Source organism: Rattus norvegicus, chromosome 6 (genome assembly GCF_036323735.1).
Source record: "Rattus norvegicus strain BN/NHsdMcwi chromosome 6, GRCr8, whole genome shotgun sequence".
NCBI classification, from domain to species: domain Eukaryota; kingdom Metazoa; phylum Chordata; class Mammalia; order Rodentia; family Muridae; genus Rattus; species Rattus norvegicus.
Window position 1 is genome coordinate 110,812,014 of NC_086024.1, and position 23,559 is coordinate 110,835,572.

The 23,559-nt window shown below is 46.9% G+C and overlaps 1 long non-coding RNA gene and 1 pseudogene across 1 annotated transcript; one reads left to right on the plus strand and one right to left on the minus strand.

Moving 5' to 3' along the window:
- The first annotated feature begins 1,716 nt into the window (after positions 1-1,716).
- Positions 1,717-22,625, plus strand: LOC120103578 (uncharacterized). Its single transcript, XR_005506105.2, has 3 exons — positions 1,717-1,912; positions 12,060-12,182; positions 22,003-22,625. It is a non-coding gene; the product is annotated as an uncharacterized LOC120103578 (long non-coding RNA).
- Positions 5,356-8,127, minus strand: LOC108351274 (40S ribosomal protein S28 pseudogene; annotated as a pseudogene).
- Positions 22,626-23,559: the final 934 nt, after the last annotated feature.

The following is a 23,559-nucleotide window of genomic DNA, read 5'->3' on the forward strand; positions in this document are numbered from 1 at the left end:
AGAAGTGCCTTCCTTCGAGGTCTCTCTGCAGGTCTGCCGTGCTCTGGCACCAGGCAGGCTCATCACGACTCTGTTGGTCTACGGAGAAACATACTCATAGAGTATCCATACTCACATCTCACCCTGCCTTACAAAGGGGAGCAGAGCTTTGCCTACTGAGTCAGTTTGGGGGATGCAGGGAGAAGCTGGAGCAGGGCAGATCAGCACCAGAAGAAAGATAAAATAAAGAACTAGAAGGGGGTGGGGGAGGCAGTGAGGGGGTCTCAGGTGGCTATAAGGTCTGGGCAAGAGCAGAAAGGGGGTACCAAAAATGAGGAGATTTTTGGGGAGGCTGGTCAGAGCTCTTTCTTCCCACCCCCCCCTTTGCTCTCCCCTCCCCTCCCTCTCTTCCTCCCACTCTCACTCCCTGTTTTCCCTCCTCACCTCTGATCTGTCTTTTGACACAGGGTCTAATTCTACATCCCAGGCCAGAGTGGCCTGGAAGTCACTATGTAGTTTAATCAGGTCGTTTTTATTGCTAAATGGGAGCCGATGACTCAGTGTATAGGCACCTGCCACCAAGTCCGATGATCTGAGTTTCCTTCTCAGATCCCATATGGTGAAAGAGAACCAACTCCCATCGTTGCCCTCTGACCTACACACACACACACACACACACACACACACACACACACACACACACACACACATACACACACATACACACACACACACACACACACAATTGTAAGCAAACACTTAGAGGAGACTCTTATAAAAAGTTGTGTAAGCGAAGTGGAGTGGTGCACATCTGCAATCCCAGCAGTGCAAAGTCGGAGGCAGGAGGATCACGGATATCAGTTGATGTTATATAGTAAGTCTGCCACCTTGAAAAATTAAAAAAAAGAAAAAGAAAAAGAAAAAGAAAAAAGACAACCGGATGTGATGGAGACACATCTTTAATCCCAGCCCTCGGGAAGCCGAGGCAGGCATAGCTTTGAGTGCCAGCCCATTTTGGTCTACATAGTAAGTTTATACAGAGGGAGACCATGCCTAAAATGAATAGTATATATTATTGATCATGTGTGTGTGTGTTGCTTTGATTCTGAAAGCTGATACTACTCTGTTCCTGGGCTCCACAAAAATTTACCCAGAATTTATTATGGCTTTAGCCACAGCCCAGGAAATCATGTTCAATAGTTAAATAGAAAGTCGCCCCCCCCCATAAATGTGTAATAGCAGACTTTGAGTGTCTATAGACCAGCACCGTGGAGCATGCTTGCTTTGTACAAAGCCTGGGTTTCAAACCCTAGCAGTCAAGACAGAGCAAAAGGACAACAAATAAACAACCACCAACTCACCCTGTCTAGCCTGTACCATTTTTCTGGTCTCTGGGGTCAGCTATGTTACCCTGGAGGTGGTACCTGGTTGGTATTCACTGATGCAGTAACAAACTATATCTCTATCTTTATCTCTGTCTCTGCCTTTGTCTCCTTCTGTCTCTGTCTCTCTGCCTCTCTGCCTCTCTCTCTTTCTCTATTTGTCTGTCTGTCTGTCTGTCTATCTATGCGCCAAAGGTTCTGTCCTGCCCCCTCTCAGACAGCAAAAATCACGCTACTGCTCTTCTGCTCTAGCTGGATATTTCTGCCCATCACACCCTCGAGCCGAGTTTATGGCTTCCAGACAAGGTCAAAGCCCCAAAGCCCACAGAACAGCCAAGCTTCCTTTCCCGTTCTTGTTTCTCTTTCCGCTTGACTTCTTGGCAGTCTCTTAACCTCCAGACTCCATGTATTGGGTTCCGCCGAAAGCAAAACAAAACACAGTAAGACTTTGCATTTGCTTATCTGTTTGCAGAATGAGGTTTCAAAGGGGCCAGCCTTCCCCCTCCGTGGCTCAGAGAGAAGTGTGTGGGTCCGTGAAAAGAAACTGCAAGGTAAACTTGAGACTGGTATGGGAACCGACTTCCTTCCAAATAGCCCGAAACGTCTTCTGCACAGTCCCACACAGCCAAGCTCCTTGCCAGTAGCTCCCAGGCCCGTCTTTTGACACGCTGTCCTCAGAGCAGGTCGCTACATGGCATACATTCTCACCAATGAACACCCACACGCACACACATACACACACGGCTCCGTCTGGTGACAGATTGGGGTCTGAAAAATCTGGCAGCCCTCGCGGCTAATGGCAGAGTGTTGAGTCTGTTCTGTCTCCCTGGAGTCCCTCTGCACACGCAGGTGCACGTCAGCGCCTGCTCTAATTTTATCCCTGGCTGATGGAGGAGACTAACTGAGCAGCAGGGAAGATGCTATTTTGGGTCTCTCTGCAGCTCTGGGTTATATAAAGCCTATTGCCGTGACCTGCATTGCTTTGAGGCTGAGTCTCACTCTTGCGCATGCTGTCATAATATGTCATCAGCTCAGACACACACACACACATACACACACACACGCGCGCGCACACACACTCACACAGCTCTTGGGGGACGAGAAGAGAGCTGTGTGCTGAGGAGGAGTGTGTGTGTGTGTGTGTGTGTGTGTGTGTGTGTGTGTGTGTGTGTGTGTGTTCCTGCCAGCTTGACTGTACTATCCGGTGAGGGCTTTGTAAGGGAAGGAGGCTTTTTCTGGAAGGAAATGCAAAGCCCTTTCTGATGGAGAAATGTGAGGGTCCTGCTTTGAGCTTTAGGACAGAGTGTTTTGTGAGCTGATGTTTGTAGGTCTGCTGTTGGCATGGTGATAAGAATAATTTCTATTCTGGCAACTCTTTTCATTTTAAAGGAACCTAAGGGGTTCATGAATTATACACAAATGGCTCTGCTTTGGAATGACAGGATTTTTTTTTTTTATCTGACATTAACAGCTGCTGCTGCATGAACAAGCGTGATGGTCTGTTTTAGAGATGGGCCGTGACAGAAAATTGCCTTGCCCACACCAATGGGGATAATCTCACCTGGAGAGTTTTTCCTTATAGGTCAAAACGTCCCTTAAGCTGCTGGGAATACGCCCACCTTCTTAAAGATTCCCGCTCGCTTGACTCAGTCGTGTTCTATAGATGAACTGTCTTTGGACTTTCTCTGAGATTGAATCTTTTATTTTTAGATATATACGTTTTGACAGATGAACATACAACAGACTCTTACCAGAACACCCTTGAAAGTACTAGGATTCTCAAACTGTGTGTCGTTCACACAAAACTAGAGTGACAGGGCTCGAGGAGCTTCTCCCCATCTGTCCTGTTCCCCGTTTCTAGCAGGGCGAGGAGGCAACCGTTTTCAGTAAGCCACATGTTTCCCCGTACATAATCTCCATGGGTATGTTCTGAGTGGCATGACAGAACCCATAAGGTATTGCCCAGGGGCATGCAGACTTGGCAGGTTCAAATGTTGGCTGCGGGAGCTGCCAGAATGGGAGGCCCAGGGCCAGGGCTCCTGCTGTTGATTTGGTTCCCGTCATTGGCAGCGGCTGTGGCCATGGAGTTCCCATAAGTCATAACTTGACGGATGCACTCTTTCTCAGCTACCCTTTGAAAGGAGTTGGTCCTCCTCTTCCTACTGGCCAAAGCGCTTCTAAGGGATTTTTGGAAAGAAAAAAACCTGAAGCTTCCAAAGACAGCCAGGAGAAGCTGGCAATTAGCTACAAAAGGCAGAGAGGAGACGGCCCTGGAGAGAGTTCTAGTGCAGGGAGCCCCTAAGAGAAGGAGGAAAGGGAAGTGAACCAGAATCAAAGACGGGTCACAGAGGCCGGATGGGGAAATGAAGCCAGGAATGGGGAAGGTGCAGATGAATCATTGTGTGGCTTATTAATAATGGACTTGGGTGGAATTTGGTCACTTGTGCCCTCCTTTCCCCTGTCTTCCAGGCTGGGAGGTAGCATCTCACCTTGGTGGACTATTTAATGCCTTTGATCTACCCCTGCCCATTAGTCAAGCTCAGTAGCTCCCTGTGTCTGTGTGTATGTTTTTCTCTGTGTGTCTTCTTCTTTGTCTCTGTCTGCTTCTGTGTCTATCTGTCTCTGTGTCTGTCTGCCTCTGTGTCTCTGTGCCCCTCTCTCTCTCTCTCTCTCTCTCTCTCTCTCTCTCTCTCTCTCTCTCTCTTTCATTATATAACCCAGACTATCCTCAAACTTAAAATACTCCTGCCTCAGCTTCTCATTACTCCAGGCCTTAGTACATTGACATCAGACATGGAGCTCTGAGGCCTGCAGCTTAAGTCTCTGACTTCTTTTTTGAGACAGTGTCTCACTCTATATCTTTGGCTAGCCCGGGGCTTGCTATTTAGACCAAGTTGGCTCCAAACTCACAGAGCTCTGCCTGCCTCTGCCTCCTGGGTGCTGAGATTAAAGTGTGCATACCCTCATACTTGGCTCTGGCTTAATTTTTATAGCCACCCCTCTCTATGTCACTCCTTACCACCTTACGCTGAGTGTTCTCAACTCTCTCATCTTCTGTGTGTGTGTGTGTATGGACTGTTCTGTCTGTCTGAAATGCCTTCCTATTACTGGTGTCAGTGGTATTTGTGTGTGTTGTGTAATGTAGCCAAGGCTAGCTTCAAACTTGTCATCCTCTGCTCAGCATCCCAGATAATAGAATTAAGGTGTCAACTATCATGTTTTTCTTCTTTTCCTGGAAAATTCCCAATTTTTCCTTCTGATGCTGACTCAAATGCGTTGTTTTAACTCCCCCTGCCCTGGGCTAGGAGCTCTCCTCTGGCATGCTTGTCCCCCTTTTGCCTGAGTGCTTCACTGCTCTGCAGCCCACCTGGGCCATGGGCATCTGGAGGCGTTCTCGATTAGCCTACCGCACAGGCTGCCCAGCAAGCATCTGTTGATTGAGTGACTGCACCAGGCAGAAGCCACATTTCAGCACGAAGGCTTCCTCTGTGTCCCAGAGGCTAGAGACTGAACTTTCAGGCAGTGTCAGTGTACATGAAGAGAGAAGGCCAAGTCCTGGGTAATCTGATAGAGACTATATATAATACGTCCTGAGTTATCTGCCCCCAAAACCTAACCGGAGGAACAAAAGCAGAGCTGGCCGATTGCTGTGTCACACAGGTGCGGTTCTAAGCAAGACAGCCTGTGTAACCTATCTGCCTTTTCTGTGCCCCCTCCCAACCAATTCATGGAGTAGAGTGTACAACTTGCACGGGATCTCACTGTCCTTCCCAGAGAGCGCCAGGACCCCATCATGCCGTAGTCCAACCCCACCAATGATCTACCTAGCCAGCCGTGACTCTACCATGAGCATCAGAACGTACAGCCAGTGGGACCTGGTGGTGCATGTCTGTGATGCCCAGGATTCGGGAAGCTGAAAGAGGACAATTGCAAGCTTAAGGCCTACCTGAGTGGCTTAGCAGGACTGTCCCAAAATAAAAAGTCAAGGGAGGGAGCACCAGGGATGAAACTCAGTGGTAGAACTTGCCTAGCATGAGTGAGGTTGGGTTGAAGTCCCACTACGTGGGTAGGTGACGGTGGTAAGAACGTCATAGCTCCATCACTGGGCTGGCTGCCATCTCTGCCCAGGTCACACCCTAATGATGCTGGCCTCAGGGACTGAGGCACAGGAGAAAGTGTGGAGCACCCAATGCTTGACCCAGTTACACCAAACCACAGGTCATGGACATCATCAATTCTAGGGACATCTGAGATGTATGCATCTAAGAAAGCCAAGATAAGACCAGAGGAAACACTCAACTCCAAACCAGGTTTAAATGTATTACTTAATTTAGATTACTTAATTTAACTTCCGATACAGCCCTGGGAAGAATTTTGTGATGGCATATCATCAATGTGTGTGTGTATGTACACATAAATATTACCCTAAAACCTTTGCTCTCACACTCAGAGACGCCTTGTGATAGGACCACAGCGACAGTATCCTAGGAGTAAACTAGCTACGGGAAGGTGGGCCTATAATTGGCATCTAGGGGAAAATTTCAAAATGTTAAACAGTTCCTTTTGAGGCTTATGAATCTCGACAGCTATCCTGCTTTGACAGAGAGGAGAAAAGAGCAGCGGTATGATTGGGAGCCTGCAGGAGAGAGGACGGAAGAGGGCTGATACCCTAGTCAACGGCTTTACAACAGCTGCAGGGGCTGGACTAGCTCACCTTAGATGAGATGACGCTGGGCCACTTAGGGGAAAGAGAGAAAGATCCTAAGACGGACGATGACCACAAGGCAGAGAAGGGACTCGGGACACAGAAAGGCTGGGTTATTAAAGGATTATGTGTTTTAGGCCATGTTACCATCACCCAGAAAGGCATGTGCTTTAACTGCCAAGAAGCTAATCATGAATTGGAACACCATCCAGGGAGGAAAGCAAGTTAAAACAATAAATCCTGTGCTCAACCTGTGTGCTATTTCAAAATCAGCAGTTCGCTGGCTTTGCGGGGAACAGTGTGCAAAAAGCAGTGTAGGATCCTGTGCTGTCATTTAAAGATTTTCTTTTTAATTTGTGTGTTTATTTTGGTTGGGGGAGAGTCTTAAGTAGTTGTTTTCGAATTTACTATGTAGCCAACACTGGCCTTGACCTCCTGATTACCCGACCTCAGACTCCCAAGTTCTGGGATTTTAAAGGTATGAGCCTCCAGGGCTGGGGATTTAGCTCAGCGGTAGAGCACTTGACTAGCAAGCCAAGGCCCTGGGTTCCGTCCCCAGCTCCGAAAAAAAGAAAAAAAGAAAAAGAAAATAAAAAGGTATGAGCCTCCACATTGACCAATCTGATTTTGATTTTTTTTTTTTTTTAAAGACAACAGTTTACTATGTAGCCTCAGCTGGCTTAAAATTTGCTATGTAAACCAGGCTAGCTCAAACTCACGGAATCCAAGTGCCATTACTTCTGAAGTGCCGGGATTAAAGGTGTGAGCTACCTTACTATCTGATCCTTTTTTTTTTTGTAATGAATACAAATGCTTTATTTAACAGTTGTAGGTTATTCCGTGGGCTAAGGAGTGGATATCCAGGACCCAGCAGCAAGGTCAGCACAGCCTCTGAGCTTCTCTTTCTGACTCCAACAGGGTGAGCACATCACCCTCTCCAACAGGGCCTTTGACGTTTCGGATGATAGAGTGGCTGGTGTCATCCATAAATTCCACTCGCCATCCATAAATTCCACTCGCACCTTCGTGCACTGTCCCTGCAAACCGGTCCTGCCCAGCACTTTGGTTACCCTAGCCAGCTTGGTGGGCTGCACGCGACTTGTGTCCATGATGGCAGCGATCTGGCAGAGATCTGATCCTTTTTTAAAAGATCAAATAACTGGGCTCCTGAAAAGCTCTCAGGGAGAACTTTCCCTCGGGATGGAGACCCTCCAACTCCAAAGACCAGACCGAGACACCACAGGATGCAATCAGCAAGAGGATTTGGTTTATAGTCGGGATACACAGGCACAGGCACCTGCGGGCGCTTCAGTCACTCGGGGGACTGGCGCGCCCCACGGAACCAAGGATGGGCTTTTATAGGATTTTGGGGAGCAGAAGCAAGCATACAGAAGCAGATGCATGGTTACAGGGATATAATTGGTGGATTCTAATATGGCAAGGGTTTAGCCCGGGGGCAAGTTTCCTAGCTACCTTCCAGAAACATAACGGCTGACTCGGCCCCCCAAGGGTTCAGCCCGGGGGCAAGTTTCTTAGCTACCTTCTTGGAACATAACGACTGACTCGGCCCCCCACCAGGGTGTGGGACCTCTCCTGGGGCTTTTTTTCATTGTCAGGTGCTCAACCGAAGTCGTCCTGTTGCCAGGCCTTCAACCAAACATATCTTGCTTGGCAGCCGCTGTGTACTCAGTGTTCTAACCTTTCCCTGAACCAGTCATCTTAAGTACAGCCTTGCAAAATGGCGTTACTGCTGCTAAGCTGGGGTCTTTCAGCTCCTATGGTTAGGATCCTTGTTGGCCTTCTGAATGTTTGAATGCCGATCACCTCACACAAGCCTCACGGCTTTACTACATAGCCTTCTAGTAAGTAACTATCCCCCTTTCACTGCCGGCCAAATGCACCCGCTGCGAAGTTCAGTACATGCCTAACGCCACAGAGTTAGTGAATGGCAGAGCTAGGATTTGGACAAAGGCAGTCTGGCTCCAGATCCCAAATCAGTAACCATCACTCTGTACTGCCCTCGAAGTAGCCCATAAACATAAAAACAAAATAGAACAACAAAAGAAACCCTGACTATTGGTGGTATGCAGGGTGTGGGTTCAGGCCCTGTACGGCAGATGAGAGCGGCTATGTGGAAATCCTGTGTATGAATGTCAGCATGACATCATTGGGGATGAACGCCTATGAATCCAGGTCAGCTGTGTCACCCGAAAGACTTCACAGCCTCTCCATACAGCACTGGGATGAGTCTCACTTCTGAAGGCCCTGCCCTTGAACATTCAACAAGCATTCCCTTTATGTGTTCACTCAGTAAATGTGCCTTGAGCACTTAGTCTGAGTCAGGCAAGCCGTACTAGGCTCCAGAAATGAAAATGGACCTGACACATAGTCCCTCCTGTATAGATCAGAAGAGGTGAGGGTAGGTACCCTCAACCAACAACCAGTGGGTTTAAAGTTTAGCAATACCCTGAGGCTGATGTCACCCACTGTCTCTCCATCCTCTGAGGATGCTACTATTTTCTACATGTCTTACAATGGCTTGGTGGCTAACTTACTGGGCTGTCATCCCGGCAAGCCACCTGTGTCTGCAATGTTCAGACATCAGCTTGAGGTTTGTTTTCGGTTTTGTTTTTCCTCAGTGACCGGGGTTGAAGAGGAGGTAGGAGACCTTGACAGAGACTCACGTAGTCCAGACCAACCTCCAACTTGCTATATAGCTAAGGCTAGCATTTAACTCTTAGTCTTCCCCGGTTTCTGCCTCCTTGAGGCATGTACCACTTTGCCATTCAAGAGCTTGACTGTCTCATCTAGAAAGTGGTATGGGGTGATGACAAAGACGATGGTCAGATGAGAGATAACTGTGAACAGAATGTGTAACACCAGCCCACAGTGGTTTAGTTAAATATGCGTAAACCAGCATCTTCAGCTAAACATCTAACCATCCGCTGGAACCCAGTGACTCGGAAGGAACCTGGGCTCTGAAGTCAGGCAACTTTATTTCTGTTAGAGTTGCAACTTGACCCTTTCTACGCTGTGTGCTCTTTCTGTGTGGATCACAAATAGTCAATGCAAGCCACAGCAAAGCCCAAACGAGAAACTACAGGTCCTTAGGATGGTGCTAAAACACAGTAGGTAAGTGTAAGTGCCAAGTTTTTATTTTTGCAGAAGTGGTAATCTTTAAAACAATATTATTAGTAACCATAGTTACTTTATTACCTCTAGAGAGTGGCTTGAAGGGGGAAAGAGGGGAGACTTTACCATTTTTGTGTGTGTGATTTGATTTTTTTATTATTGCAATTAAAATAGGAATGAATTTTATAATTAAAAAAGAAAGGAAAAAGAATGTAGAGGTCTTTTTCTCTCCAGAGGCCCTGGTTGAAATTAAATGGGTTGTCTAAGAGGTACATAGGTGTGTCCTGTCTACCTGCCCCACCTACATTTCCTTCACAGGGTGACTTCAGGTAGGAGACTTACAAAGGGGCACCCTAGTTTCTCTAAGAAGTCCCTCATAGAACTGAATAGTCCCGGACAGGCTACATTGAGGAGATCCAGGGCCTGTCCTTGTCTCTCAGCAAGTCTCCCAGACAAGTAACTCTCAGCCTCCTCCTGTTAGGTGACAGATGGCAGCTTTAGGGTTCCATGCTCCAGGTTCTATGCTAGCGCAAGAAACGCACCACCTCCTCTATTCTAGGCCAGTGTAAGAACTGCACCATCTCCTCTCTCCACACAAGGTCTCACTAGAGTCATGTGCCCATATCTGAACCAATCACTATGGTTGGAAATTTGAGCAAGGCTCTGATTGGTCATACCTTGGTTGTACATCTACTGGGGAGTTGATCCATAGAGTCACCTCGATGTAATGTAGAGACCAAGAAGACTAAGAAGAAAGTGAGTGGTTTCCTGAAAGAGAACAGGAGTCCAGTTGCAGAAGAAGTGGAAAAGAGGTCTGATACAGCCAAACATGGTGGCAAATGCACACAATCCCAGCACCCGGGAGGATGGAGAGTTCAAGGTCAACCAGGGCTACATGGCTAAACTGTTATCAACATAGCCAAATGAGTCTCCAGAGAGATGGCTCAGTGGCTAAGAGCATTTGTTATTTTTGCAGAAGACCCAGGTTCGATTCCCATCACCCACATCACATGGAGATTCACAATGATCTGTAACTCTACTTCTAGGAGATTCAAAACCGTCTTCTGACAACTATAGACACCAAGCACACATGTGGGATGTGTGTTTGTGTGTCTGTGTCTGTGTGTGTGTGTGTGTGTGTGTGTGTGTACACGTAGGCTAAACACTATACACGTAAAATAAGATAAAAGAAACTAAAAAAAAAAGGTAAAGAACCAAACAAGGGCCAACATTAGGGCTCACGGTCTTCAAGCCTGGCATCCTGAGTTTACATAGTGTATGGATTCACATAGTGTAAGGAGAGAACCAATCATTGCAAGCTGTCCTCTGATCTTCACATGTACAACATGCACACACGATAGATAGACAGACAGACAGACAAAATCTAAACAACAACAACAACAACAAAGAAAATGCCATCGTTTTTGTTATGCTCAGGCAGGGAAAACATGTTCATAGTTGTCTTTAAGGTAGAGGACTAATGACTTGGAATCAGAGGAACCATAGAGAAAAGGATAACTCGAAACAAAGTATAGAGTATACAGACTCAGGTGTCAAGGGCTTCAACCTCCATCCTGGTGGATGGAAGCTTTCTGTCTGCCCGATATCGCAAACACCCCTGACTCCAGGCAGATCGCATAAAGGAATAGAGTAGATTCCTGTATTAGCCTCCCCTCCGACACCACATGGCTGCCAGGCAGCTGTTTTTCCCTCATAAAGGCCCGTGCGTGCATCCAGACTCCAAGCCTTTGCATGCACATGCATGCAATCTCTGTTTTTAAACGCCGGGTAATTTAAAAACACACTACAGGAGCCAAAACAAACACATTGATGGGTCAGAATGTGTGTGTACCCTCTTCCCTCCAATAAGTGACATCTGAAAGAACCCTGTTGACATAGAGCAGATGAAAAGCCCTTCTCTTTTTATAGAGTATCGAATCTGTGCTCCAGTCCACAATTGCCCAGTGTTAGCCCTCCTGCCAAAGGTCAGCCCTTTCATCTCAACTATCTAACTCAAATCTGAAAAACACCAAGTGGGCCATGAAAGGCGAGGAACATTACTGTGAGAACTGTACTTTCATTTCCTGGCGGGGGTGTGGCTACATTCACAACTTCGGTGCGACTCTAACCGTTGGAGGGTTTTTACATTCAATTTCCTGTTTCCTTTTCTTAATAAAGAAAGGAAAAGCGGGGGCCCCTGCCACAACTGTTCTTAGGGTTCCAAAGGGAGACACCATGGGGGTTCCGAGTTGGCCACAAGCAAATATAAAACAAAACCTAAAACCCAGCAAACAGCAGTCCATTGAAGGTGGGGGCGGGGGTGGGGGAAGAAGAGGGGGAGGTAGGGAGGCTGTTGTTTTCATCCTCTCAGGCAGCAATTTTCCATTCTACAACCATCAGACATGTGACCATCTCTCCCTCTCTGTTTCTGAGATGCTGGAATCATTTCCCACAAAGATCTAGAACGTACTGATGGGGACGGTAGCTATCCCATTTCCAGGACTGTCTAGAGTTCTAGCCTAACCCTTCTAAGAAGACTTCTGCTCACAAGGGAACACAGGCATGGAGGTGCTGGGATAATTTGCCCAACTGTCCTTCTTAGCTTTAACTGTCAACTGGACACACAGCCTAGACTCATCAGACAGGAGAGCCTCAGTCCAAGAACTGGCTAAATCAGATTGGCTTCTGGGGCTGTCTCGGGGGTGGGGATGGGGTCTCGCTTGTTTGTTAATTGATTTCCAGAGGGTCCAGCTCACTGTGAGCAACGCCACTTCCTGTACATGTGTTCCTGGGCTGTAAAATGAAGCTACTTGGGTATGATTCAATGGGCAGTCACATTTCTCTTTGCTTCTTGCCTCCAGGTTCCTGACTGCGGTTCCCTCGGTGATGGGCTAGAAGTGTTCAATGAATTTTCCTAAACAAGCTGCTTGCTGTCAGACTATGTTATCACAGCAATAAAAGAGACTGGAGCACAGACCTCTCAGGTAACAGGTAGCACACATCATTCTTCCATCCCTTGGATTGGTCACCTATTGGTTGAGAAGACATTATCAAAAGGGTTCCAAAGGGGCTGGGGATTTAGCTCAGTGGTAGAGCGCTTACCTAGGAAGCGCAAGGCCCTGGGTTCAGTCCCCAGCTCCGAAAAAAAGAACCAAAAAAAAAAAAAAAAAAAAAGGGTTCCAAGACAGGGTACCTGTGTTAAGAATGAATCCTGCTGGCTGAAAATGGCCCGTGTGGAGTCCATGTTTGGCATATATCTCAAGAGTTTATTTATTTATTTAATTTCATTCATTCATTTATTTAAGTTTTTTTCACAAATTTATTTATTTACTTCTGTTATGTGTAAGTGTATGAGTCTGAGTATTCGCGTGTGCACGAAACACATGGCATGACATTGGCGGCTGAGAGAGGGCATCTGATCCCTGGAGCTAGAAGTACAGCTAGTTGTAAACTGCTCTAGATGAGTTCTAGAAGGTGAACTTGAGTCCTCAGTAAGAGCAGCAAACCCTAACCCCCTCTTTAACTCTAACATTAGGCTTATATAGCCCTAATCCCTAACCCTAACTCTACACCTAACTCTAGCCCTAGCCCTAACCCTAACTCTAGTCCTAACCCCTCACCCTAACTCTAACCCTAATCCTAGACCTAACTCTAACCCTAAAGCAAATGCTCTTGATTGCTGAGCCATCTGTCCTGCCCCAATCAGACTCTTAATTAGCACTTACTGTGTGCATGATTCTAGGCTGAGGCTAGAGGGACACAAAGAGGAACGCAGAACTCCCTTGACTGCTAGGGCTTGTTGCTTGTTAGAAGGCAGTCTATACAGTAGAGCCCACCGTACAAGACGATGCCCAATACGGTTCAAGGTCAGTGGTCCAGACAAAATTCAGAGTGGTTTTTGCCAGGCATGGTGCCATAAGACTATAGTCCTAGAACTTTGGAGGTAGAGCAAAAAGAGTCAGGAATTTAAGGCCATAGTTAGCTATATGGTAAGTTTGAGATCAGCCTGGGGGCACTTGAGACCTTGCCTCAAAAAAATAACCTCTTTTTTTCAGAAGGGTGATGGACTGACTATTCTATGCTGGAATGGTTGGAGCAGCAAAACAGTGAAATTTGTGTGTGTGTGTGTGTACACTTGTGTTCACACCTGAGTGTGTGCAAGGGATAGGCAAATTGCAAATAATATCCGAGGTAGGTATCCAGCAGAAAAGGGGCAAATCGTAGCACACAGAGGGTATAGAAAGAAGAAAGTATATGGTATATATGGTACCTTGTAATTTGGCAAAAGAGCCCTAGGTTGTAGCAGTCACATGAGATGCCAGGCTCTGCACCTTCCCACCCACGTGACCCTAGATCACTTGTACTTCTCAACCTGTGAAGTGAGCAGAATCCACCAACTGATACAGAGCTGTGCCCGTCCCCATTGGTCTGCTTGTGGGGGTATCCCTGCTGGTGGCTGTTCCACTAGAACAGCGGAGAGATGTATATGACCACAGTGAAACCATAACGTAAGAGCCCAGAGGACTGGAAACTGTAGCCGTGAACTGAAAGCAACATGTGTGAACCCCAGAATCGGATAACACAAGCAAACCACAAACATGCCGCTTAGTTGTTTGAAGTTCTCCGACAGGGCAGGACCCGCTGTAAATTACTTCATGCAATGGAGTCAAACCGCTTTTTTTTTTTTCTTCTTCTTTTCCTCATCTGACTTCACAGGAAATCCACTCCTCTGTTCAGATTTGAGATAAAACAGCCTTTCACCTTGACCCTCCTTTGTGGCAGGAACTCAGCCCGTGATGTTGATCACTTTCTATCCCAGACTAGCTCATCATCAACTTATATTTAGTACACATGTGGGTTTGAACTGCCCTTATGTTACAAGGAAGGGCAGTTAAATCTATGAAGATGGGCTCAGCCATCAGGCTGAGACGATGGGCTAAGAAAAGGAGGTGAGGGTAGTTAGCGCGAAGCCAGCCAAGGCATGTGGATTTTTTTTAAAAGGTTGTTTATCTTGTGCCTGTAATCCCCTACCACGCTGTTGCCCAATAATTATTTTAGGTTTCATGACTTTCAACCTAACCTCTGTACCCAACGGAGAGAATCTATCCCAAGGTGTTGACATGATTTCTCAGCAGCTGTTATAAATGAACGGCTTTGGGGTCGGGGATTTAGCTCAGTGGTAGAGCGCTTGCCTAGCAAGCGCAAGGCCCTGGGTTCGGTCCCCAGCTCCGAAAAAAAAGAAAAGGAAAAAAAAAAAAAATAAATGAACGGCTTTGGCCACCTCCCCCCAATTGACATATTAAAATTTTCAGGGAAACTGGCCTTGAGGAATTTCTCAAGCCCCCCCCATCCCCCACCTAATCGGATGAGCCTACTGTCCAGTTGTCCAGTTCTAAGAGTGATTGTTGCTTGGTCTCCGTGGAAAGGAAAACTGAAGAGGTGAAGACAGGACACAGCACAGTGACTGTGAACACTAGTCCACTAGGTGACAGCTCATCTTACCATAATCGAGAAAGAACCAAAGGTATGACAACCCACCACCAGTGTATTAGTACCCGATCTTTGTGGAGTCCTTGCGCCCCCACCTCTATATCTATTAACCCCCCAAAAGAAGGCACTATGGTGTAATGGTTAGTGTTGCCAACGTGACAGAATCTAGAACCACTCTGAAGCAGGAATCTGTGGGAGATTAGCTTGATTGCGCTCATTAATGTAGGAGGACTCCTTTAGTTGTGGGTGAGACCACTGCTTATGCTTGTGGTTCCAGACTGAACCAAAAGAGAGAAAACTAGATGAATACCTACATTCATTGCCTGCTGCTTCCTGATTATAGGTAAAATGTCGGATTCCCTGCAACTGGACAGCCATTAGCTGTCCATGTAGGTGCTGGGAATTGAACCCAGGTCCTCTGGAAGAGTAGCCGGTGCTCTTAACCACTGAGCCAACTCTCCGGTTCTTATTGGAGATGAAATGTAATTCATCAGCTGTCTTAAACTCCTGCTTTCCTAACGTCTCCTACTTTGAAGACTATAACCTTGAACTATGAGCCAAAATTGACCATTCCTTCCTTAAGTTGCTTTGGTCAGAGTTGATTTTTTTTTTAAATCATAGTAACAAGAAAGAGATTAAGATATATAGACCTTCTAATCCAATAAATGAGGTAACTAGGCACAAAGTAATGAAAATTTGGAAAATTAACTGTTTATAAGTAATGTATTCATTGTCCTCTGCTTCTTTAAAGAACCTAATGGATGGTCTCACCCACAATCAAACTGAGTCTTCCTACATTAATTAACACAGTCAAGATAATCTCCCACACATTCCTGCTTCAGAGTGGTGCCAGATTCTGCCAACTTGACAGCACTAACCATTATACCATAGTGCCTTCTTTTTGGTGTTAATGGATATAGAGGTGGGTACTCCATAGACATCAGGCACGAGTACTGTGGTAGTGGGATGTTACATCTCTGATCCTTTGAGCTAGGATTTGAACCCTAGGGGGTGAGGAACAGGGCAGAGGAGAAAGAAGTCTAAGATAAGAAATAGAAAGGAGAATGAGGCAGGAGGATTTCGGTGAGTTAAAAGCCAGCCTGGTCCACACAAGAAGTTTCAGTATAGCCAGAGATATATAGTAAGACTTGATCACGATGGGGAACAGGGAAAGAATGGGTAATAAAGAAGTCTTGAAAGGTGCTTGTCCAGCAATAGAACAGAATTGAATCCCAGATGGATGAGAAGTCCAGACAAATGCCCAAAGATCGCCTGCTTATTATACCTGATTTCTGTCTCCAACCTTTTCCATTCTGTTGGGTCAGTCAAGCTCCTGGCCATTCTGAGACTTATAGCAGTCTGTGGAGTTACCGGAGCTACCCCAACCCATGAACTTCTAAAGTGGCCACTCGGAGTCTGGGTGCCTGTCAGATGGTGTTCTGTAGGCATGGGTCCCAAGGATCCCCAGACAACTAGACTTTGAGGCCTTGAATCCTCAAGTCAGTATAGCCATGCTGACAGACTCTCCCTTGGTTCCACATCATCTTCCTGGACTCTGAGGGAAGTGGAGCATACTCCAGGAAGTCAAAGTGAGTTTGGACTTCGCCCTTGCTTGTACTGACTCGGGAGAGTTATATTCTCAAGTCTCTACTTCTTCCCCAGTCTGATGGGATTATAGGCTAACATACCTCATAGATTACTTGGGAGTTAAGTGTCTGAATCTACATCAAACACCTTAAGGACTCCACGGGCTTGGTTAAAGAAGGTGAGGTAATTACCTACCCTCCGTCATCTCTCTTTGAGGAGAAGATTCTAACTGTCTCAAGCCCACGACACAGATTATCGCATCCGGGTAGGGAGTGACCTCAGGAACAGAGCCTGTAACCCTGCCAGACGCTTTTGGAAAGGAAGTGGTTTCATCACCCAGGTGTCTGAGTTGAGGCTACTTTCTTCAGGGAAGGGCCCTTTGCTGTCTTGCCAGCTCAACATGCTGGGTTACACCAGACACCACCAACCTGGCTCTGCCAGTCCCTAGCGTGTCAAGGAACCCCTGGGAGTTACACACCTACCTCGTAGGCAAAATGTTCATTCATGACAGGCCTGAGTGTCATTGTGTTGGCTTGGTTCCTGTCTGTGACACAGGTGAGAAGCTCGCTTAAGCCGATGCCCTCCCGAAGGTCCTTCTGTTTACCTGGTAACCAGGACTGGCACCTTCAGTCAGGAAATGCTGGCATTTCAGTAAGGCTACTCCAGGGCTCACAGCAAGAGGCTCTTTCCAAAATTGACCTAGGAGCCTGGGAAATGACTTGTGGGCATGATGGAGTGGGGAAATAATGGCTGGATCAGTGTAGCTACCCTAGTACAATATGGCCTTGCTGTAACGATGCCAGTAAGCTATGGATCCTGGACCAAACGCCCTCTGTCCAAGACTGCTGTGGTCACATAGAAGCATGTAGTAGTTGGCAGTTTGCTTGACTTCTCTGTTTTACATTTTTCATCTATATCACATGATGATGATAACAGCATTCAGCTACTCACCTCTTTAGGTTGTTGTGGGGTATAAGTGAATTTCTACAAACATGTTTAGAGTCCTGCCTGGTTGTTGGGAATAGTGGTCCATGTCTGGAATATTTGGGATACACTTAGATACACTTGGGAGACAAAGCAAGACTTCAACATTTTTGGCTACACAATGAGTCCAGGGCCAGCCTGGGTTAGAAACCCTGTCTTTAAAATCGAATACTCAAACAGCTAGCAACAGCAGCAAACAAAGGAACAGTTGCCTGGAATATGGTAATATAAGGACTAGCTGTTGTTTCCCCATAGGCCAGAGATTTCCATTCTCGACAGAACCACTCGGAAAGAAGGAGGGAAATCCACAGTCTAACTGACCTTGAAGGTTTGCTCTCTTTGAATGCCATTACCTTGTCTGAAAGGAATATATGCAAACCCCACACTTCTTGGGGGGGGGGAACTACTGTTCCCCCAAACAGAGTACAAAGATCAGATGGTAGATTTTTGTTTTATTTGACTTTAATTACTTAATTACTTAATTTTTCTATTTTGCTCTTTTGAGACATTGTCTGATGTAGCCCAGGCTGGTCTTGAACTTGTGGTAATCCTCCTGCCTCAGTCTCCTTCCTTCCCACTGTTCAATCACATGTGTCTCTATGTGGAATTTTTTGTTGTTGTTTGTTTTTGGCTTTGGGGTTTTTGTTTGTTTGGTTGGTTGGTTTTGGTTTTTTGTTATTTTTAGAAGCAAGGACTAGGGTGCCTCTGGGTAATAATATAGGCTAATCTAGCCCAGTTGGATTTGACCACCCATTCCCTAATCCCGGATCTCAGAGTGTCATGAATCTGATAGGTCTGCCCTTTGGCCTGAATCTTAGTGATGTTAGTTAGTAATACAGGAATAGGTGAAATGGCAGCCACGCCTAGTTAACCCAGCAAAAGGAAATACTTCCCACACCTTGCTTTTGCACACGAGGGCCCCCAGGAAAGGTATCCCCAACGCCAGTGCCTGGACCTGCTTTAATGCCTGGGTGTGGCTGCAGGAACCACCCAGTACAAACTGGAGTGAACCTGCTGCTCTCCCTCACCTCCCCCGCCCCCTCCACCCCGCTACCAAGTCAAACAGAACACTGGGAACACAAATAGAATCATCACAGTAAACCGGTTGTTGGAGCCAGACACCGGACAACCCACCCCTGGTACCGCCACCCCCATCACAGGTCCAGACATGAGAAGGGCTCTGAGGGCTGAAGAAGGTGTGGCCCTTGGGCATTCCTGCCCAGCAAGAAACCCTGCAGCTTGTCTGTGCTTATTGCCAGCTACATGCCTTGTTCAAGGAGATGCTTGCCAAGACGGGGAGGGAGAAGGGTCTTCTCCTCCTCCAAGTCCTGGATCACTAGGAAATATCCTTCTCACCAGACCCACTTAACAAATACAGCTTGTCAAGAGAGAATACTTCAAGAACATTCGAATCCCTAAAGTCATCTGAGGTTGGGAGGCATCTGTGCTGGACGTGCTTCTCTGCAGGGTCAGGCACGGTGAGAAGAAGGAGGGGCCAGTCCTAAATGACAGCTTCAGATAAATGAGAGTACAGTGCTCGGGGTAGCTCTGAACTGGGGTAGTGCCCTCCCTAGCCCAGAGCAGGTCAGACTCCTCAAACCGCCCAAGCCTTTCTGCTGTGTGCTTTGGGGCATGTCTCTCTTTGCTTTCTTGGATCCTGAGCCAAGGAGGAAATGCAGGTTAGTCCCAAGAGGCAAGGATGGATCCTCCTTCTTACTTCCTGATGTCAGCACCTTTTCCAGATAGTCTAGCAAATCTCACAAACGATCTGCAAACGCCCACCCCACCCGCCACCCCCTTTTCATTTTAGTAAGTTTGGGTAAGTGATTAGAACTTCCCGGTGGAGAGGAACACATACAGAATGAATGATCTGGGAGGAAGTGCCTTCTTCTACTGCATGGTGAGGGTGGGGGATGGGCAAAGGATCCGAAAATGAACATCTAGCCAGGAAGCCTGATTCTTTGCAAATATTGCATCCTTGGCATGCTGTTTAACTACCGGAACCTCAGTTTCTTTCATTGTCAAAGAAAGGGTCTCCTTCTCAGAGGTGTTAGAGGGATACAATGTGACAACAGGAGGATACACTATCCTATCACATGGAAAATACTAGCTATATCTTCTCTCCTGACTCTTTGTCCTGGCCTTGCCAAGTCCTTGATCGGCATGAAGAATTAGAGGAGAGCTTTGGAGAGAGAATCATTCTGGAAACTGTTATTCTAACCTAGCCATGATTTTCTTGGGATAATAATGATTGCAAGGTGGGATTTCTGTTGCCTACAGGGGAATCTCATCTGCTGCTCCTCCCGTGGAACAAAACACAAAGCCTAGAAGTGACTCAATCTCATCTATCTACAAGCCAGGCTTTTCCACAGTCCTGAACTTGCAGTTCTTTCTTGCCTCTGCCTGTGTTCTGGGTGCTCAGGGAGGTCTAGCCTGATTCCTGGTTGGATAAAGTAGAAATGGCCGCCACATCCCTGAGAACGTCAGAGTGGGCAGTTGCTGCCTTACCCAGACTCCTATAAGGAACAGCTCTCACCTGGCTGTACCTTAATATTACCTGGGGGTGTAAGTGCAAATATTGTCCCATTTACTATACTTGTCCTTTGTTTGGAACGGGACAAGGCTTCAAATGCCGCCTTGGCGAATTAAAGCAGAGCCCTATTTTTTTTCTTTTTTTTTTTTCTTTTTATTCTTGGAGACGGGTATATAGGACAAGAGTTTAAAGAGTGTTGGTTGATGGGTAGAGACCTGGAGAGAGGCAATAGAGTAGGAAGGGAAGGGGAGGAGAGCTGTTTAGAGAAGGGTGCCAAGGAAGTGAGAAATAGGCGGGTCGAGGCTGGAGCAAGAAGCTGGGAGGGGGGTTGGGGATTTAGCTCAGTGGTAGAGCGCTTACCTAGGAAGCGCAAGGCCCTGGGTTCGGTCCCCAGCTCCGAAAAAAACAACCAAAAAAAAAAAAAAAAAAAAAAAAAAAGAAGCTGGGAGGAAGCACCATCCACTGCATGGTGAAGATGGGGGATGGGCTCCCTTTGTGGATAGGTGCTAAATGTCTATTGGACGCCCAGTGAAGGGCTATTGTGGAGTAACAGGAAACCCCGAGGCGCTGATTGGCCAAAGACGGAAAAGGCGATGGGATGTGTGTTGAAGGAGGAAGGGAAGAATACCCAGGCCATTTCCAAACGCCATTTCTTTGCACGAACTCCTTCTTTATGTCTTCAGCCTCTAAAGCACACTCTACTATACTCACCCATCTGCTTGCATTTTGGATGTTGTTTTGAGCTTGAGTCTTGCTGTATTGCCAGGGATCGTTGGGGCTGGAAATGCGCCTGCTCCATTTACATGCTGGGATTACAGCAGCGCACCCCTTGCCCTACCACGATTGTTTTGAATTCCAGTGAGTAATCTCTCTTTTGACTCCCCACCCCCATAGGGCACAATTTAAATCTAGATTGTGACTATGTAAAATATTGAGTGCCTCAGCCACGGCTTATCACCCACAACTTGCATTCTGTTTAGGGGTTGCCTTAAGGTGGTTGGCTCAACCCTTCACTCTGTTTCTTTGCTTCTTCAATCTTTCTGCAACTGTTTCCAGAGCTGGGCCAAGGAGGAAAAAAAGAGCAAAAGCACAAAAATTCTTCATGTTTGGCCGGCTTGTCTCAAGAATTAACACAGAATAAAGCTTCAGTTGTTTACCTAAAATTTTCAGGACTTTCTCAACTTTGCAAATCCCAGTTCTCAGGAACTTGTGAGTGTCCTTTCCCTTCAAGTAAGGTCATTTAGGCATCCCTTCCCCCAGATCTTTTTTTTTTCTTTTTCTTTTTTTTCTTTTTTTTGGAGCTGGGGACCGAACCCACGGCCTTGCGCTTGCTAGGCAAGCGCTCTACCACTGAGCCAAATCCCCAACCCCCCCCCCCCCCCAGATCTTCAACAAAAGTTCCACGGAATGTATGCCTCGAATTCTGCTATATGAAAGGCAAAATTTAAACTTTCCCTCTCCTGATTTTTCTTGACTCTGGGGTTGATTCCAACAGTGGGACTTCTCTAAGCTGGGTTTGATTTTAGCCTCCTGGGCAAGGTAGCTTGGTTAGTGGCTGTTCTGTGGTCTACTGTCTGAGGAGAAGTGGTTAGGGAGGTCACCCAGACAGTTATGGCCCACTGAGGGTGGAGGGAGTGGTCTAGGTTTGGCTTCAGTCTGGAGTCCCGGGCTCACAGACAGATCTTGGCTCAGGACCTGAGGCTGAGGCGTGCTGGGACAGCCTAGGGGGTGTCCTGGCTTTCCCAGGGCTGGGGAACCCTCGCTGGCCCGGGGGCGGTAGACACTGTTCCAGAATCTGTTCTGGCTCCACTGCCGCCTCAGCACTTTCTAATTACAGCTCCAAACAACAACAGCAGCCTCGGCAGTCATGACAACAGGCCCCGCCCACCAGGCCTCCCGCCCAGATGGCAGCACGTGATGGCGACGCTCCTCCGCCCCTGGCGCACAGGGAGGGCGGGGAGGCGAGGAGGAGGGAGGGATGACGTTTGCTCTGTCGTCTCCATGGATAAAACGCATAGACGTCAACGCCGCCAGTGTTTAGTGTGTAATGTTCTTTGGTCTCCATGGGAACGTCAGGCTGCCCAACACAGAACCCCGGCAACAGGCTTCTGATTGGTCAGAGGTTAGCAGGGGCGGAGCTTTGGCTCCCGCCCGCTCTACCAGTGTTGCTGTTTTGGTTGTTGTCTCCCAGCTGTTTATTTCTGTAACAGATCTTGGAGGCTGCGGTCTGGATCCGTCGCCAAGGATGAGATCCAGGAGAAAACGTGCTCAACGTGCAGCTTTGCTCCTACTGATTACAGCCCCACAGATGACATCGCTCCACAGTCACACCAAGTCTCCTGTGGGAGTCTTGCTCCTCGTTCCCAGCGTCTGCTACAGCTCAGTATTTTAGTGTCAGAACGTCGGCTCCCAGCCCGCACCTCCGCTCAGCAATGCCATTATCTTCTCAGCCAAGTCCTAGAAATGGGTTGGCTTCCCAGTTAATGCTTTTCATGCTCTCAAGAGCAATCGGAGGCTTTCATACCCAATTCCTGGATTCAGTGCTACCCCCTGCAGGATCTGGCTCCATTTCCTCAGTCTGGTCCTAATTCTGTGCAATGACATCATTTACCCACATTCCCACCGAGATGCCCAGATTTCTTCTAGCCGGCGTACATCCGAAAAAAAAAAAAAAAAAAAAAAAAAAAAACCAAATGACCTTGGGCGGGTACTTCTGGTTAAGGACTCTTACTATTTTTCTCTGTCCAGTTGCAGTCTGCAGCGGCAAATGGGGGTGAGATGTAGTGATGTTACACTCGATTTCTCCAAATGAACTAAAACAAAACTGAAGAAAGATACGGAGTCACTTTTTTACATATTAAAATGCCAGATATTTAATAAATAATACTACCATACCGATGGAGTTAACGTTCCAAGACATAAACAATATCTACAGAAACTTTTCTACCAGCCTCCCTCAGTTGAGGATTGAAGCCAGGGCCCAGGACCTTGGGCATATTAGGTGAGCGCTCTGCCAGTGCACACATTCCCCAACTGTGTTAAACTTACCCTGAAACCAAGTTAGCATCTCTCTAGAGATAACAATCTCTCCTCGTGGCTTTCAGTCAAGTCCTGCTATTTAAAAAAAAAAAAAAAAAAGCCTTAAAATCTTTAGTTCCCAAGTCAAATAGAATGCACCTTCACCAGCTCATGCACGTACAAGTCGGAGATGTTTCGATGACCTGATAACATGTTTTCAAACCCCGGGGAGAGAGGCTGACACAGTTAGAAGTTAAAAACAAGAAGTAAAATGGCCGTCCTAGTCTTGGGATGATAGGAAAGCATCAATCCCTTCTGCTCAATTGTAACCCACAGCTTCCTTTCCCCTTTCTCTGCCCTGGTGAATATCTTTGCTAATTTCCCCTGCCCCCTTCTTGGCCTGCCTTACAGCCTATAATTCCCTTCAGAGCCGTGAGTGAAATTAAATGAAATTAGAAGCTTGCTTAATGCAAATAGGACCAAAGGGCACAGCTCTTAATCCTAATGAACTTCATTCTGATTAAGTCAGGAACTGCAAGCGTTTACTATTTACCCAGTAAATGTATTAAAGAGTCCAGCAAGTCTCCCTCCTGTCCTGACACTGCTAGCGGGTATTTGGAAGTCTGAGGTAAGATCATTTCTAGACCGCCATCCATTGTTTTCTAATGCTATTGTTTCTTTCTACATTTCCAGGAATACAGAAATGCTGTGGTTTCTAAGAGACAAAATATCTGGGTTATACCAAAGGG